A 15,721-nucleotide genomic window follows, 5' to 3' on the forward strand; every position below is an offset into this window, starting at 1 on the left:
CTTCGCCCACCATAAAGTCGCCGTCACAAAGCGCAGCTCGGCCATCAAATATTTAACGACAAAGGGGTCAGAACCCCACTCACACTCGCCCGTGTTCTTGGGGTTGGGCGTGAGAGATGGGGGCCAAGTGGTAAATTGCCATGTGTGTACGCGTGTGTGCGTGTAGCTTGGACAGGCAGGTTCTGTTGCAGATCTATTAATCAACACCATTGTGTGTGCTGCGCTCTCTCTCTCTCTCTCTCTCTCTCTCTCTCTCACACACACACACACACAGTTTATACAGAGTGGGATCATTTACATAAAGTCCTTAAGGCAAATAACTGTTGGGGGCTCTAATTTATATCTGATCGAAAATTAGCCGTCATTATGCGCGCCATTAGCTGTGTCTTTAATGTGCTTCTAAGTGCCATTTGTCAAGCGGCTTGTTAATATCCTTCAAGTCTTTAAAGTTGAGAGCTCATTAAAAAGGCTAGGGTGTTCCCTTTGCCATGCCATTTTAGAAGAGAAAATATATCCACATGGGAGAGGACAATGTATTTCAAAGCTGTTGTTTAACTTTTTGGGGGAAATTGAGAGAAGCCTTGCAAGCATTGTCTCGATCTACCTGTATGTAAACATTGTAACACGAACAATAGATTTGGTCCAAAAATTGACCTCTACTCTATCAAAACAAAATATTTCATCATAAAATGTCCTAAAATGCAATTGAAGCAGCTTTAAAAAAAAAAAACGGGGAAAATATAGGTAATCTAGGCTAACAACGGTGATGCTATACAAGCTGGTGTAGGGTCAACGTGCTTGAGAAGCTACGATCAGGCTCAGTTATTACATACTAATCTTTAAATGTTTATTTTCCAGCACCATGCTTCCAAAGACGCACATGAAGATCCACTTTCATGCCATGCTGTTCTTTTCACGTCTCGAGTTTAGAAGCTTTGTTATTGGTTACAACTGCAGCATTCTTAGCCCCCCCGACTACATTTTACAGCTCCTCCCCTCAGTGCGATGTAACAGCTTCCTCCAGGCCAAAGCAATAAAAGGAGTAATTAGAATGCTAAAGACAGATGTAAATAAAGGGAATGAGACAGTGGTGAGGGATGAGGCGCCGAGGTCACAGACTCGCATGCTCTCATCAAAAAAGAAAAAAAAGAAAAAAGGCCCTGCAGCTATGTCGAGACACACACACACACACAAACACTCACACCCCAATGAACTTCAATCCTTCTATAGAATTACATAACGCCTAACTATAGGTTAAACAGTTATTGTGATGTCATAATTCAGCAAATTCAAATAATCCTGCCACCACAACTATTTTTTCTGCCCCATGACTTGGCCATGATCTGCCATTTTCAAGCAGGACTACACAGAATCAGTGGCATGCAAATTGGGGGTTGCGTGGCCCCAGCTATCCAACTCCTTGACAGTCTTGAGAGTTCCTTGAACACTCACTGCAAAGATTCAAGACATCCAGTGGCAGATTTAACAAAGCAGCCCCAGAACATAACAGCCGCTTTCCGTGTTTCACTGTAGGTTCCACAACATATCACTCCATAATGTCTTGATAGTCTTGATATTTCATTGTACCCAGCACAGATTCAAGACAACCAGTACCAGATGTGGAAAAGCAGCCCCAGGAGACAACCCAGCCTCTTCTATGTTTCACATGCATGTTTGGCGACGTGTCTACAGCATGCATTACATGCTACAATATTTGACCAAGTGTCTATCAGTGGTTTGGTGAAGACATGCTGCGTCCACAAAGAAATATACAATCAAATCTTTACGGTGGGGGTGTATGGTATGAAATTCACTTAATTTGTTGTTGTAATCACTGTTTTTGAGAAATAGACGCTAGAGAGGTCAGAAAAGTCACTAAATATAGCGACAAAGTTGGAAACCTTGAGGAGCCACTTGCCTCATCGCTACGCTCTAGCTTCACCTTCTTGGTAATCGGTAGATATTTTCTTTACCATTATTTCAAGCTACTTGAGCTACTTTGATCAATAATAATAATGCAACATTACACATAATGAACTTCATACAGCAAAAAGGTTTTTATTCTCTGAATGATTCCATGCACACATGTCAAAACAAGTACATCCCTGGTTCGCGGGTGTTGCAACTTGCGGAAGCAGAGCCCAAAATGGAGGGGAAATAGTGAGCACCTGTGTAGACAATACAACCATTTTTACTCTTGGAGGTACGACTTTATAGACGACACTGTGTGTATGTGGCACTTGGACAGATCACCAAATAAGAATAACCCCCACCACGACGACAACTTCACTGAGTAATCAAGGAAGGACGTGCTGTTTGTCTCAATGCAGCTCTGCTTACCTTTTGAGTTTGACATGATAGTGTTTCGGACAGTGTAGTACGGCCGTCAGTTGGTGCATCTTCACCCAGCCAAGCTTCCAAGTCATAAGAGGAGAAACCCAATAATTATGTAAATTAGTCAAATTGTGTCATCACAATGAGCACAATTTTATTTGTATACAAATATAACAAAAATCAGTTTTACATAATAACTCCCTTTTAATGTTGAATGATAGTGACCTTGGGAGGAATTATTTCACAATTATTTTCCATGGTAAAAAATATTCTTAATCTGAAATAAAGAGTGAAGAGTCAATGAGTGTGTGTGTGAGTATGTGTGTGCAGACGTCATATTAAATATAATACTCTTGAGATTGCATGCGCAGCGAGAAAGGGAATGAGGGAGCGAGAGATGGGGAGGTGGTCTGGGGCTAATTAAAATATTTGTATGATTAAAAATACATCAACGATGAGCGTGCGGTCACATTTAACAAGGCGGGTCGTTCGTAAACGACTCAACTTTTCCTAATGACATAGGTGGCGAACGTACTCACGTTGGGCTTTGAGGGTTAACGACGCTATCAACGTGAGCAAACAACCGTGATCAAGTCATGCAGACTCAGTCGTGTTGGAACCTACGTTCACAGGACATATGTGTCATGGCTGGTCCACAAAATTGAGAGACTTCTAAAAGTAGCTCATCCAGAGTCAAACTAGAGATGCAAATTCCCCTCTTACATACTTTCTTTTATAATTACTTGTATTTATTTTTGTTAAACACATCACTTATCACACAATACTCACAGAGCTCATTTTCACTCACCTTACAATGTTAAGAATGAATGAGTGTGCTAAATACTAACAGCTAACGTCCTCTTTTGACATTGTCTGATCTTGTTAGTGTGCGGCAAAACGTGCCACCACTCACGTAAGCACATATGCTAGTGCTAACACAACCAAATAGGGTGTCCTGGCTGGTCTGCTGAACTTACAGACTGCTAGAAATAGTTTCTCCCAGGCCATGACAGGATATGACAAGCTGGTGTAGCACCATCATGTTTTTTAAGACGTTAAAATGAAGCTAAATTACATAGGGTTGCTTTAATTATTATTATATTTTTTTTACAACATTATCACACACTCAAATGGAGACTCACTTTGCTCCATCCATGCTTTAAAAGGTATTTCACAGGTCAGGTGTGAATGTTAGCCTATCAGCTAAACGCTAACTTCCTGTTTTGACATTCTCAATTTTGTACAAACATTTCACACTGAAATTAGAGACTGTTAAAAGTAGTTCATCCAGGCCAGGGTCTCGACAGGGATGCTATTCTTCATATTGCAATGTAGTTTAGCACCAACTTGATTTTTTTTAAAGCAGTTAAATTATGGCTTAAAAAAGACAAAACAACAACAACAACAACAAAATATTTATTGACATAACATACATGGGCCACAAGTTTGTGTCCTTGCTTGGGTATTCTGCTGGTCAGGTGTCAATGCACGCGCTAAACGCTAACAGCTAACTTCCCATTTTGACATCCTCCGATCATTTTAGCGAGAGCCAAAGTTCGTAGAAGTGCCGCAAACCACTCTGAACATTAGCGCATATACTATCACACACACACACTAACACAGCATGTGACTGGGATAGCACCAACACGGGCTTGTAAGCTTTTAAAATAGGTCTAAATCATTACACGTAGTATCTTTATTTATTCAAATTAGTTTGGTTTTTTTTTGTACACAAAATCAGAGGGCTATTTGTATTCTACTGGTCTGGAGTCAATGTGCATGCTAAATGCTAACAGCTAAAACATCTTTGTTAAAACTAAGAACACATTAAGTGTCACCATTGTTAATAGAGATGCCATTTTTCCAACAGCAAGTATGTGTAGCATCAATGTACAGTAATGCTTTATGCTCTTACTGTAGGGTAAAATTACCGTATTTTCACGACCATAAGGCGCACCGTATTAAAAGGCGCAGTCTCAGTTACGGGTCTATTTCTGTTTTCTATTTCATATTTCTATTTAACACATACATAAGGCGCACCGTATTATTGGACGCAGGCATGGTAAAACATACGCTAGCTTAAAACATACGGTAGCCTGCATGCACGCTAAAACATACGCTACGCAGCGGAAGCAAAACTGAGTTCGGTTGTACTTTATTGAAGTATTTAACAATGTACTCACGTTATTTTTTTTTATCAATCCTCATCCACAAATCCATCAAAGTCCTCATCTTCTTTATCCGAAATGAACAGCTGGGCAATTTCGCCATCAAACATGCCGGGTTCCCTCTCGTACTCGTCGGAGTCAGTCTCGTTGCCGGGGGGCTGTTCAGCAATGATGCCGGCTTTGGCGAAAGCTCGGACAACAGTCAAAGCAGATACCTTAGCCCAGGCATCCACTTGCGAACGATTCCCATGTTCCTCCGCGTAACTGATAGCTTGCAGTTTAAACTGTGCTTCGTAACCGTGTCTCTTCGTAGGTGCCATTTTCGGGTGTCCTTCGCCAATATATACCTACTGGAGGCGTGCCTTTAGCGTCCTCTTTCAGGCGCACCCTTCCCCCTTTAACGTCCGCATGCTGTCCTCAGTCACGTTCGCCTTGCTCTATATAAGCAGCGTGTCGGCAGGAAGTGCTCCCAGTCAGTCAAGCGGAGCGCACATCAAAGTCACACAACAACATTTACAGATTTTGGAACTCGGTGCACACATAAGGCATTATAAGGCGCTCCGTCGATTTTGGAGAAAATTTTAAAATTTTAAGTGCGCCTTATGGTCGTGAAAATACGATATGACTTATTGTGACTTCAAATGTTTACTTAACACTCATACTATTTCATGTGGAATCCTCGCTTTAATAGGACACAAACTGTCAGTTTCCGATTTATTTCAGCCACCCACATTTATACTAGTTAGGTATAACCAACAAGAAATCTAGAGAGCTATGGGTGAGAAAAAAAAAGTTTGGTATCATGTTGAGCGAACATGCATGTGGCCTGTACTTGTAAAGCACCAGTGTTTGTTATTATGTATTGTGGTTTTATTGTTGGTTCATTTGAGGATTTATTAGTTTCTAGAATTGCATGGTAAGCCGTATATGGCGAGTACATGTAGGCTATTGTCAAATGGCCCGAAAGTCACACGATGCGGCCACGCAAATGTCTTCTCAATCGGCACTTGGTGTGTCTTTGCCGCGGTTATATTTCAGCCCCGCTGGCTCGGGGCTATTATTGCTCGTAATGAAGACGAGCAGCGAGGATGTACAAAGTAAAAAAAAAAAAGAAAAGAAAAAAGTCAGCGTGATTCAATGCCAACATAAAGAAATGTTAACGACTGTCACAGACCTTTGTGTTGGATTACTTTCTCACAAGCCATTTTTAGAGGGAGAGCTGAAAAATGATATATCTGTTAATAAGGACCACCATTTGCTTCGTCGGTGTGACTTTAAAGAAACAATAGCATGCAATCGGTACCTTAAAATAACTTGAAGCTCCTGAGCTATGTTGCTAAACTGGTTTGCAATGACAACTATAGCATAGCATCTGTAGCATCCGGATTGCCAACTTTATATACTGTCAATAATAGCAAGACCAACTTTAGTTGTCTGCAAAATTCGTGGACCAGCAGAACACCTCATATGTTGCGTTAGCACTGGTGCGGGAGCTAATATTTCCATTCATGGTACAGTCAGAAGACTTGACATCCTGTTGTTGGTTGATTTTTTGTGAGTTAGCTGGTTAGTTGGTTAGCTGGCAGATTAGCTAGTGAGTTAGCTAGTTTGCTAACTACTGTCGTTTTTGATACATATTGATATTCAACACAGGCTAGCTACAAAGTTAATTAACTATTATAAATGATCAGGAACACGAACAAAAAAAGTATGAATTTCATGACCTTAGCTTTAGTTTCGGACCACGTCTTTTAAAGTGAACAAACGCATGTTTACTCTGTGTCAAGCCAGGACATGTTGCGTTAGGACTAGTTTAAGAGTTAATATACAGTTCAGATTACTTGCTGTTGTGTTTTTTTTTTTATATATAAATCTAGCTACTTAATTATTGTGTTAGTTTATTTCAATAACATCCGGACAGCCAGTTTCACTGGAATATAAGATTTGCGGGTTTGTGTTAGCACTAGCATAGGACCTAATAATATGGAGTGCATGCATTGACATAATGTCTTTATCATTTGACCATCTTGTTGCTTTGGTTTTTGTTAGTTAGCTGGTTGGCTGGCAATAATAATCCATCCCATCATTCATTCAGTTTCCGTGCCATTTATTCTCACTTGGGTCGCGCGCGTGCCTATCTCAGCTTACTCTGGGTGAGAGGCGGGGTACACCCTGAACTGTTTCAATTACCATACCATGCATGTTTTTGGGATGTGGGAGGAAACCAGAGTACCCGGAGAAAACCCACGCAGGCACGGGGAGAACATGCAAACTCCACACAGACGAGGCCGGGATTTGAAACCCGGTCCTCAAAACTGTGAGGCAGATGTGCTAACCAGTCGGTCACCGTGCCACCCGGTAATAATAATCAAAAGTAAATTAAAAAAAAATAATAATAATAGCCTGAAGTTTGAATAATTCACTGTTTGGCCATCAATCATGAACAATACATGCACAAACATGCTCTTCACAAGTTGAGGTCATTTCCACTTACAATCCTTTGGGGGGGGATAGTGGAATCGCAACACTTGAATGGCGGCCCCTCATACTCCCACCCCCCAATTTAATATGCATTATTAACGATGGTGGAGTGGATGTCTTTGGGCTGCGAACCACCTGCTGGCTTTTATTAGCTAATTAATGGTGATTTATCAGAGCCGCTAAATTGAGTGGAGCCGCTTTGCCTTCAGGTGTGCATGAACGGCACGTGAATTCTGATTTGGAGAAAGACAGGGGGTGGGGGGTGTATTTGACGGGCAGCTTGCTCAGACAAAAAAAAAAGTCTTTGCTTCTCAAGAATGTAAATGGGAGGATGGTTCGCTGTACAGATGAGCGAGTGATAAGCAAATACAACTAAAACAAAAAAATTAAGCAAAAGTGGCTTGGGATAGGATGGGATGGAACCGACCAGGACAGGAAAGGAGTGTACAGGGAAGAACGCAGCAGGAAAGGACAGGACAGCATAGGACAGGGCAGGAAAGGACAGGATAGGGCAGGACTGCAAAGGACAGGCCGAAACAGGACGGCACTGGGCGGGACCGGACAGGACGGAATATGATGGGACAGGGAAGGACAGCAAAAGAAAATAATTGGATGTAATGGGGCAGGATTGGAGAGGATCAGTGAGCCAGGTAGTGTGGTGGAGGTGGCTATGCAGTGCCAATCACCCCAAGTAAGCCAACCATGTTGGCACATTAAAAATATGTCAGCGTACAGTATGATTGACAGTCACATGACATTCTCGTCTTCCTATAAACAGCTATGTAAAGCCACCTGCACCTCAAAGCCCTTCATCATCAACGAGACACCTAGTGCAAGACTGCGCTCGGCATCAGAGGGCGCTGCATGCACCCTTGGGGGTGGGAAATAAAAACGCCGTCTCAAAGCATGTTAGTCCCGGCAGGCAAAAATGTCAGCGTAGCGTCATTAAGGCATCTCTGTAAAACTGGGGAAACGTGGAAGCAGGTTAAGACGTCTCTGCCAGCCTTTTTTGCTGTTACCTTTTCATCCCAGCTCAACTAAGAATTCAAAACGGCGGGTAAACGGCGGTATCACACGCCGCCTCCAGCGACGCGTGCCTTGAAACGAGAGTTTGCTGTGCGAGGTGACGTGTTTGCTCAGCGGGGATCGGGATCGGCTGCGTTGAAGGCGCACGCTTTCAGGGCAAAAACACAACAACACAAGCGTAGGTAGGAGTGAAGCCTACTGTGTGTCTGTCACCTGGGTTCAACTAACAATTACGGAGGTGATAGGATTGCGCAAAAGCCATCTGGAATTGCGGAATCTCACAAACTGATATGATTGTGGGGACCAATCAGCGACAACAGAGCAGGACAGTACAGGTCAGAACAAGACAGGACGCGACAAGACAAGACCGGGCAGGACTGGTTTATGCAGGAAAAGACAGGATGGAACAGCGTGGGATAGGACAGGGTGGGAATTAGCACAGAGTCACGATCCTTTATAAACTAATGGCTATTTTAGCTGCACAATTTTAATCTTTGGAATATTTACTTACATAAAACACTACCGTGATTGATCAATGTTGGTGGAATTTTAATGTGCCTGATACCATCATTTTATTCCAACTTAGAGTCCAACTTTAGTGTGGTCATGATTTTATTCTTGTAAATTACACCTTTTTGCTGCAAATGCTAACAACATTGTTGCAACATATTTGCATCAAAGAGGTCATCCATTTTCCATACTGCTTATCCTCACTAGGTTTGCGGGGGTGCTGGCGCCTATCCCTGCTGACTCTGGGTGACCCTTGAACTGATCGCCGGCCAATCGCAAGGCACATATAAACAAACAATCATTCTCACTCACATTTACATCTATGTGCAATTTTGAGTCTTCAATTAACCTACCATGCATGTTTTTGGTATGTGGGAGGAAATCAGAAGACCCACGCAGGCACGGGAAGAACATGCAAACTCCACACAGGCGAGGCCGGGATTTGAAACCCGGTCCTCAGAACTGTGAGGCAGATGTGCTAACCAGTCGTCCACCGTGCCGTATGAAAGAGACCATTGTAACAAAAAAATGCTAATAGTAAATAAATAATACAAAAAATATATAAATGCTGTTCTCCACGCGTTGCCTTTTTAAAAATGTAATTAATCACTGTTAACACCTTAGGTTTTGGTGCTAAAGTGTAATTTTTTTTCAGAAAATTCTCTGCCTTTAAATGTTCTCTATTGCAGTAACAGTGACATACTACTGTTGTCGATGAATAACAATGGCATATTTGCATTTTTTAATCCTTATAGAGAGGGTCCTGTTGATCATATTCACTTGATACGGTTTAGAGAGTCAATTAGGACTTCTGTCAAGCTGTCGCATCAAAAGGCTCGCATGTGTCTGTGATTCTAACACTGACTCACAGAGGTCACAGTGTTTGCGTGGGGGCGGGGGTGCATTGAACATACTGAGGACCACTGGTGTCCACCCAGCCAAGCCCCAGGGGAAGGAGTAATCTGTATGAAGGAGAGGAGGGGGGCGGGGGGGGGGAGGCGGTGAACTACACACCCTGGCAGTGAAAACTCTGTCAAGGTATGATGGGTAAAAAATGGAAATAAGCACCTCAGTCTGTGCCATCATTTCATTTGACGACCATGGGAAATGCTCCGGGGATGTCGGAGCAATGAGTTCAGCGTCGGCTGAATTAATGTTGTAATTCTTTAGAAAGATGAGCCGCGGCATTACCTTGAACCAGGCGCCCGCGCTTTTATGCAAAACGCTTCCCGAGCCCTGCTTATTTTAATGATGGTCCTAATTTGTTGGCTCACTCTAAATTATTAATCTCTTTTATATTCACGCCATTATTACGTGTCATATATCTATGGGAGAGTGGGGAGATTTAATAGTACGTAGCCACTGGACCTTAGGATAAAAAGAAAAAAAGGGGGACCAGTGCAGGAATGCTATTAAATATTAATAATGAGCTAAATATTTGCCTTGGCACCTGCTTGGAGCCGCCGTGGTAAGTGACTCGGGAACGGCTGCAGTGGTACTGATATGCATGCCATCGTAAAGATGAGCATCACACATCGTCAAACGTTTAAACTCCACCAAAATCTTTAAACTGCATAATTTTGAGTGGGTTTTTTTTTAGGGGTTGGTTGAAAAAAAGTAACGTATGTGTTTTCATTTAAAACAAATTTTAACTAACGTAAACATTCACAGGACAAGGAGGAAAAAGTAAGTGAATCCTTGGATTCAATAACTGGTTGACCCTCCTCTGGCAGCAATAACCTCAACCAAATGTGACGTGCACAATGATCAGAATGAATTTTGGACCAATCCTCTTTACAAAACTGTTGCAATGCAGCAACATTCCTGGGATGTCTGGTATGAACAGCCCTCTTGATGTCATACCACTGCATCTTAATCGGGTTGAGGTCAGGACTTTGACTGGGCCATTCCAGACTGGAGTGGTATTTTATTTTATTTTTTTACAAGTATTTTCTACTGACGCGAGTCTGTTGTTGATTTGCTTTTGCTTTGGATCCTTTTCCTGTTGTAACACTCATCCTCTTTTGAGCTTCTACTGTTGGACAGATGGCCTTAATTTCTTCTGCAAAATACAGTATCTTGATAAACTTGTGCATTCATTTTTCCACTGATGATAGTAAGCTGTCCAGGCCCTGATTTTGCAACGCACGCCAACATCAAGGTTTTGATGTTGGTGTGCGGTGCCATTTCGATTATGTCAGCTTCTAGTGCGACTGTAGAAAATTACATATACAATATAAGTAATTATAAATAAGTATAGAACAATAACTTGTCTGACAGTGACGATTGTTTCAACACAACGTAGCAGCAGCAGTGATGGTCAGGTTTGTAATTCACACCCCTCTCCCAGCATTGTGGAATTTGTTTCCACACAAGTGTCATCCTGCATCTGTTACAAGTGTCATCCTGCATCTGTTACGGATCTAAACATACTGAAATAAATAAATAAATAAATAAACTTCACAACCAGGTACCATACCCTTTCACACAGATGCCGTGCCGCCCGTTACAGCTCTAATACTGCCTTCAGGTCACATTTGTAACCTCCATTCCACTTTGTTCCCATTCACACAGAACAGCTACCTGGAAAAAAAGGCGGAAAATAGACGACTTTGAAAGGAGGCGTAAAAGGGGGCTTAAGCTGCTGTCCATCAATCCACCACCACTGAAGCATCTGTCAGCCCCCCCACCACCCATGGGTGCACCCCCTCGGCCACCAGCCAGAAAAGGCCTGAGGTGCTAACATCAACCTTAGTGGGATGAGGCTAAGTGATGAAACGCATAAGAGGGCAAACTACCTCATGTTTGGGAGGGAGAGAATAAAACAAAAAAAAAAGATTGTGTGGATAGTTGGTGGTTTGAGGCATTATTAGACCATATTTGTGTTTGTCCAATATAAGAGGTGTGCTACTGCGCTCCACACGCTGCACAATTCAATTAATGTTCCACCGCAATCTATTTATTGGAGGCACCTGCTGAGGGAGCCAGTGGGAGTGTATTGATTGGACTGTGTCATATGTGGAGGCGAGAGAGAGAGAGAGAGAGAGAGAGAGGGAGAGAGAGAGAGAGAGAGAGAGAGAGAGAGAGAGAGAGAGAGGGAGAGGAGTGGGGTGCCTAATGGAGTGAAATAAAGGCGGGAAAGGGCTGTAATGAGGGTCCACCCTCTACAGGCAGAAGAAAAACACAAGCTGTAAAGACAGCATTTTTTTCACATTTTTTCCAGGTCACTGTTCTGTGTAAACCAGGGGTGTCCAAATCTCAGAGGGGCCAGAAAAATGGAAGGAGACAAGGGCCACTTTGACATTATTTGACTTTAATTCATTAAACATGCAAAACAAAAAAAAATCCATCAAGTAATTATATATTGTCTATATCAGGGGTTCCCAAACATTTTTGCCCCAAGATCTACTTTTCAAGCAGCCAACCTCCCGCGATCTACCTTTTTTTGGCGGGGTGGAGGCCGCGACCATGTCTCCGGTTTGAGTGCGCAGAGCGCTACCTAAAATTCTGGGCCGCCGACACAGCTCAGCACCAATGTATGTTGCTGTACCTTGCATTCACCGCATGAGCCAATCTTGCCCAACACAACATAATTAAAAATGTAATTTTTTTTTTTCATTACCCGAGTTTACTCCGATGACTTGCACTGAAGTGAATCAGCCAGGGATGCGTAGTCAGTATCGTATTTTCCATGCACAGTCCTAAAATGCCGCTCCACATTTCCGTTCTTTGGTAATGCGCATTTCGAAAATGTCATCGTGAAAAAAATACTCCTCGTCCCATTCCGTATGAAAGTGGTAAGTTTTTGTCTTCTTACTTGGTCCAGCTCCCCCACTCATTTTTATACCCTTTCTTACGTTTAAGAGAAAACACCGAGAGATAAAAATTGGAGGTAACTCACTGACTAGCTTGTTAGTTTTGACACACTTGGCGCTGTTGTTTGCGAATCTGCAGTTACATTTTAGCAGCGTTGTTTGCGCATGTGCGTGACCTAAGTGTCAGAAAAATGCATCATCGATTACATATGTATATCAATCAAGCAACGGGATGGATGATAGGCTGATGTCTTTTTTTTTTTATGTCACGCGATGTCATGCGATCTACCAATACTACCAGTCGACCGCGATCGACACATTGAGCACCTCTGGTCTATATATTAGAGGTTGAACCAATTAGTCAACTTTGCAACTCTGCATCAATGTTAAAAGTGTCAATGTGACAAGATTTCACAAAAATGTCTAGTTGGAATACAACGCACCAAAACATTTTTAAATTGGATGATGCATGAATTTTGTTTTTTGTGATGGAAAAAAATGCCCTTTTTGGAGGAACATTTTTGTGTGATGCTGCAATGCTTACAGAAAATCTGACGAAAAGATGGCTTCAAATTACTGTAAAACAGTAGAACTTCATTATTTCTCAACCTATCTCCTTGACACTTTCATTTTGTGTTCTACTTGGGAACCTCTTCTCTAATTGCCTTACAGTTAAAAATATCCACTAATAAGCTTGTACGGGCCGAAATTCCGAGGGGTTCTTCAAGTCAACGTTTCAAAATAACTGCGATGTTTCAAATGGAGTCATTTCCCCTAAAAACTCAACTTAAATAGAGCAAATGAAACTCGTGAGAAGGGCAGCCTGGTTAGTAGAACAGGTTGCATTTTAATAACCAGTTGTTTTTTTTCCGCAATGCATTTGTTATGGAGGATTTTAGAGGCTTTTGAACTGCTCATTCTTATTTTTTTTTGTTTTTGTTAATTCCACAAAGATGGCGGCCACTTGGATCATTGTTATTTAAAGCTTGAAGTTGACTAATCGCTGCAATCATGATTTTGGCATCTTGTCTTCCAATTGGCCAATTTACAGAGGACTTCCGACTCTGTCGCTGGACTATAACACTCTGTGGAACAGTGAATGCCTGTGCAGTTCCGTGAGTACGAAATTGAACTGGTGGTGGATGAGAGTAGCGGTTAGCCTCGCTAGCTTTGACTATTGCAATCGCCGCTAGTTTTAAAAGGTTCAAACAAGTGAGGCCACGGGACTTGCGGAAAGAAACGAGGACAGCAGCACGAAGTTAGGCTCTATCCCCGTCATCAAAATGTAATGTGCGGACAACATCTGTGAGACAACGACAACTTCATTTATATCGCAACACGCCCCAACATCACGATACTTACTCTAATAAATCTATTTCTGTAGCATTGTAACAACAACCGCAGCTAGAATAATGTGCTGTACATGTCATTAAAAATATTAGTAATAAAATCATAACTCAAAAAACAACTTTTCTAGTTAAAATATACAAGCTAGCCCTTTACACTGGCATTTAGCATACAGAAGGTGAAACAAACACACCAAATGTTTGCCAGCTAGCCTCGCGGGCCATGTCCAATGTGAACTTTAGTAGTATGTCGTGGCGGCTCAAAAAAATGGACAATGGGCCGTAAATTGCACCCGAGCCTTAGCCTGGACATCAATGATATAAACAATAGTGACACAGAATTGCGGGCATGAAGTCAACCCTGTAAATTTCCATGTGTGATAACGGGACGAGCCATAATGGAACATTGGGTACTGTATGCAAGAGGATGCCAGAAAGGCGAGAAGACTGAAGTCTAAAATCCGACAGTCACTTCTCCTTAGTTCTGTTGAAAGCAGTTGTGGTGATCTCCACGGGAAATCACTGAGTCCTGTGGCAACTAAATGACAGGACTACCTCTACGGCTCTAATGTAGAAAACCGAAGTGTTCAAAACTATTTTATACTGTACGTCACAACAGACAGGTAAGATGACATTATTATTATTCGTAATTATCGGATTGCGTCATGCAGTGACTGCGTGAAATAGGCCGAGATAGCTACGATAGACGTTTCGGTATGATTTGGAGCCTTTGCATTCTCTGGGGTTCGTGTGTTAGTGGCCTTTGCCTTATTCCTTGGTCATCTCCAAGCATGTGTCACGGACGCCGTAATGATGACCCCATCAAAGCCCAGTTTGGCTGTCAATCATTATGTCAATGGTTAAAGGGGGGTAGGACACGAGGCACCCCTCTCCGGTCTCGGCTAACGACTTGTTGAACCAAACCGCCGCATTCCAGAGACTCTCAGGTGGATTTGTCTTCCTCCTCCTTCCTCTTCAGCCTGTGCAGGCTCTGGCAGGATGATGAAAAGCGGGAGATCAAATAAACTGACACTTGCAACTCATCGCGAGGAGCCGGCTGCACTACAGCACTAGCTGAGACCCCACAACCCACAGTAGGCCCCCCAGCTTTCCCCCCCCCCCTGCAACACCTCTCGGCCGACAGCACAATGCAGGAAAGACCTTTTTGTGTGCCTCTTTCATACAGAGATCCAGCAGAAATTGCAGCATCAGAGCCATAACACAAAATGTTACAAAATGCGACTTCAATTGCTGAAAAAAAAGACAGAATAATGGCAACTTTTGCGGACAGTGTGAAACGGATTTATGTTTAGACAATCCAGCAAAATTGCTGCAGCCAAATCGTAACAGAAGCCTCAGCATTTATCTACCTTTATACCTGTATTTGACACAGACCTAAGAGAAGGTGTAATGTTGCTGGGTCAACTCCAACTGGGGAAGGCTTATATTTAGCTTCTTTTAAACAGACATCCAGCAAAATTGCTGCATCAGAGGACCCAGCATTTATCCACCTTTGCCTTTTACACAGAACACAGGGAAGGTGGGATAATGCTGGGTTGACTTTCTTTGTAAGATAAGGTCACCTTGCCCCATAGCGCAGAAATATGAAGAAGACAGGAGATTGTTGTCACATGAACTAAAAAGCCAGTGCTTGTCAGAAATTCCTGCAAGTCCGTCAATGCCTGACTGTTGGCCTCTTGGCAGCCTCCCTGACCAGTTTCCGCTCTTCTTTCTATCAGTGTTGTCGTATTTTCTCCACTTGATGATTTCACTGTCTTTCGTGGTATATTTAATGTATTGGAAATTATTTTATACCCTTCTGACTGAGCAATGAGATCCCTGTGATGCTGTCGAAGCTAGCTGCAGACTATGGCTTGTGCTGGGAGATTTGACAAAAAAAATGTCAGGAAGAGCCTAATGGAGCATCTGAAATTTTTGGAGAGTTGGCACTTCAAATGGTGGCAGATGTGTATCGACTCCTATTTAACATGAGTTTGAATGTTTTTTGTTAATTACATCCATCAATTAATAACATAAGGGG

General features: G+C 42.4%; 1 long non-coding RNA gene across 1 annotated transcript in view; it reads right to left on the minus strand.

Annotated features, from left to right (window-relative positions):
* Window positions 1-2,033: 2,033 nt before the first annotated feature.
* Window positions 2,034-15,721, minus strand: part of LOC133477303 (uncharacterized) — a 32,153-nt gene continuing 18,465 nt past the window's right edge. The window contains exons 3-4 of the long non-coding RNA XR_009788288.1: window positions 2,341-2,414; window positions 2,034-2,168 (exon numbers count right to left, since the gene is read on the minus strand). This is a non-coding gene — a long non-coding RNA (uncharacterized LOC133477303). The remainder of the gene's footprint in view (window positions 2,169-2,340; window positions 2,415-15,721) is intronic.

This window comes from Phyllopteryx taeniolatus, chromosome 4 (assembly GCF_024500385.1).
Source record: "Phyllopteryx taeniolatus isolate TA_2022b chromosome 4, UOR_Ptae_1.2, whole genome shotgun sequence".
NCBI classification, from domain to species: domain Eukaryota; kingdom Metazoa; phylum Chordata; class Actinopteri; order Syngnathiformes; family Syngnathidae; genus Phyllopteryx; species Phyllopteryx taeniolatus.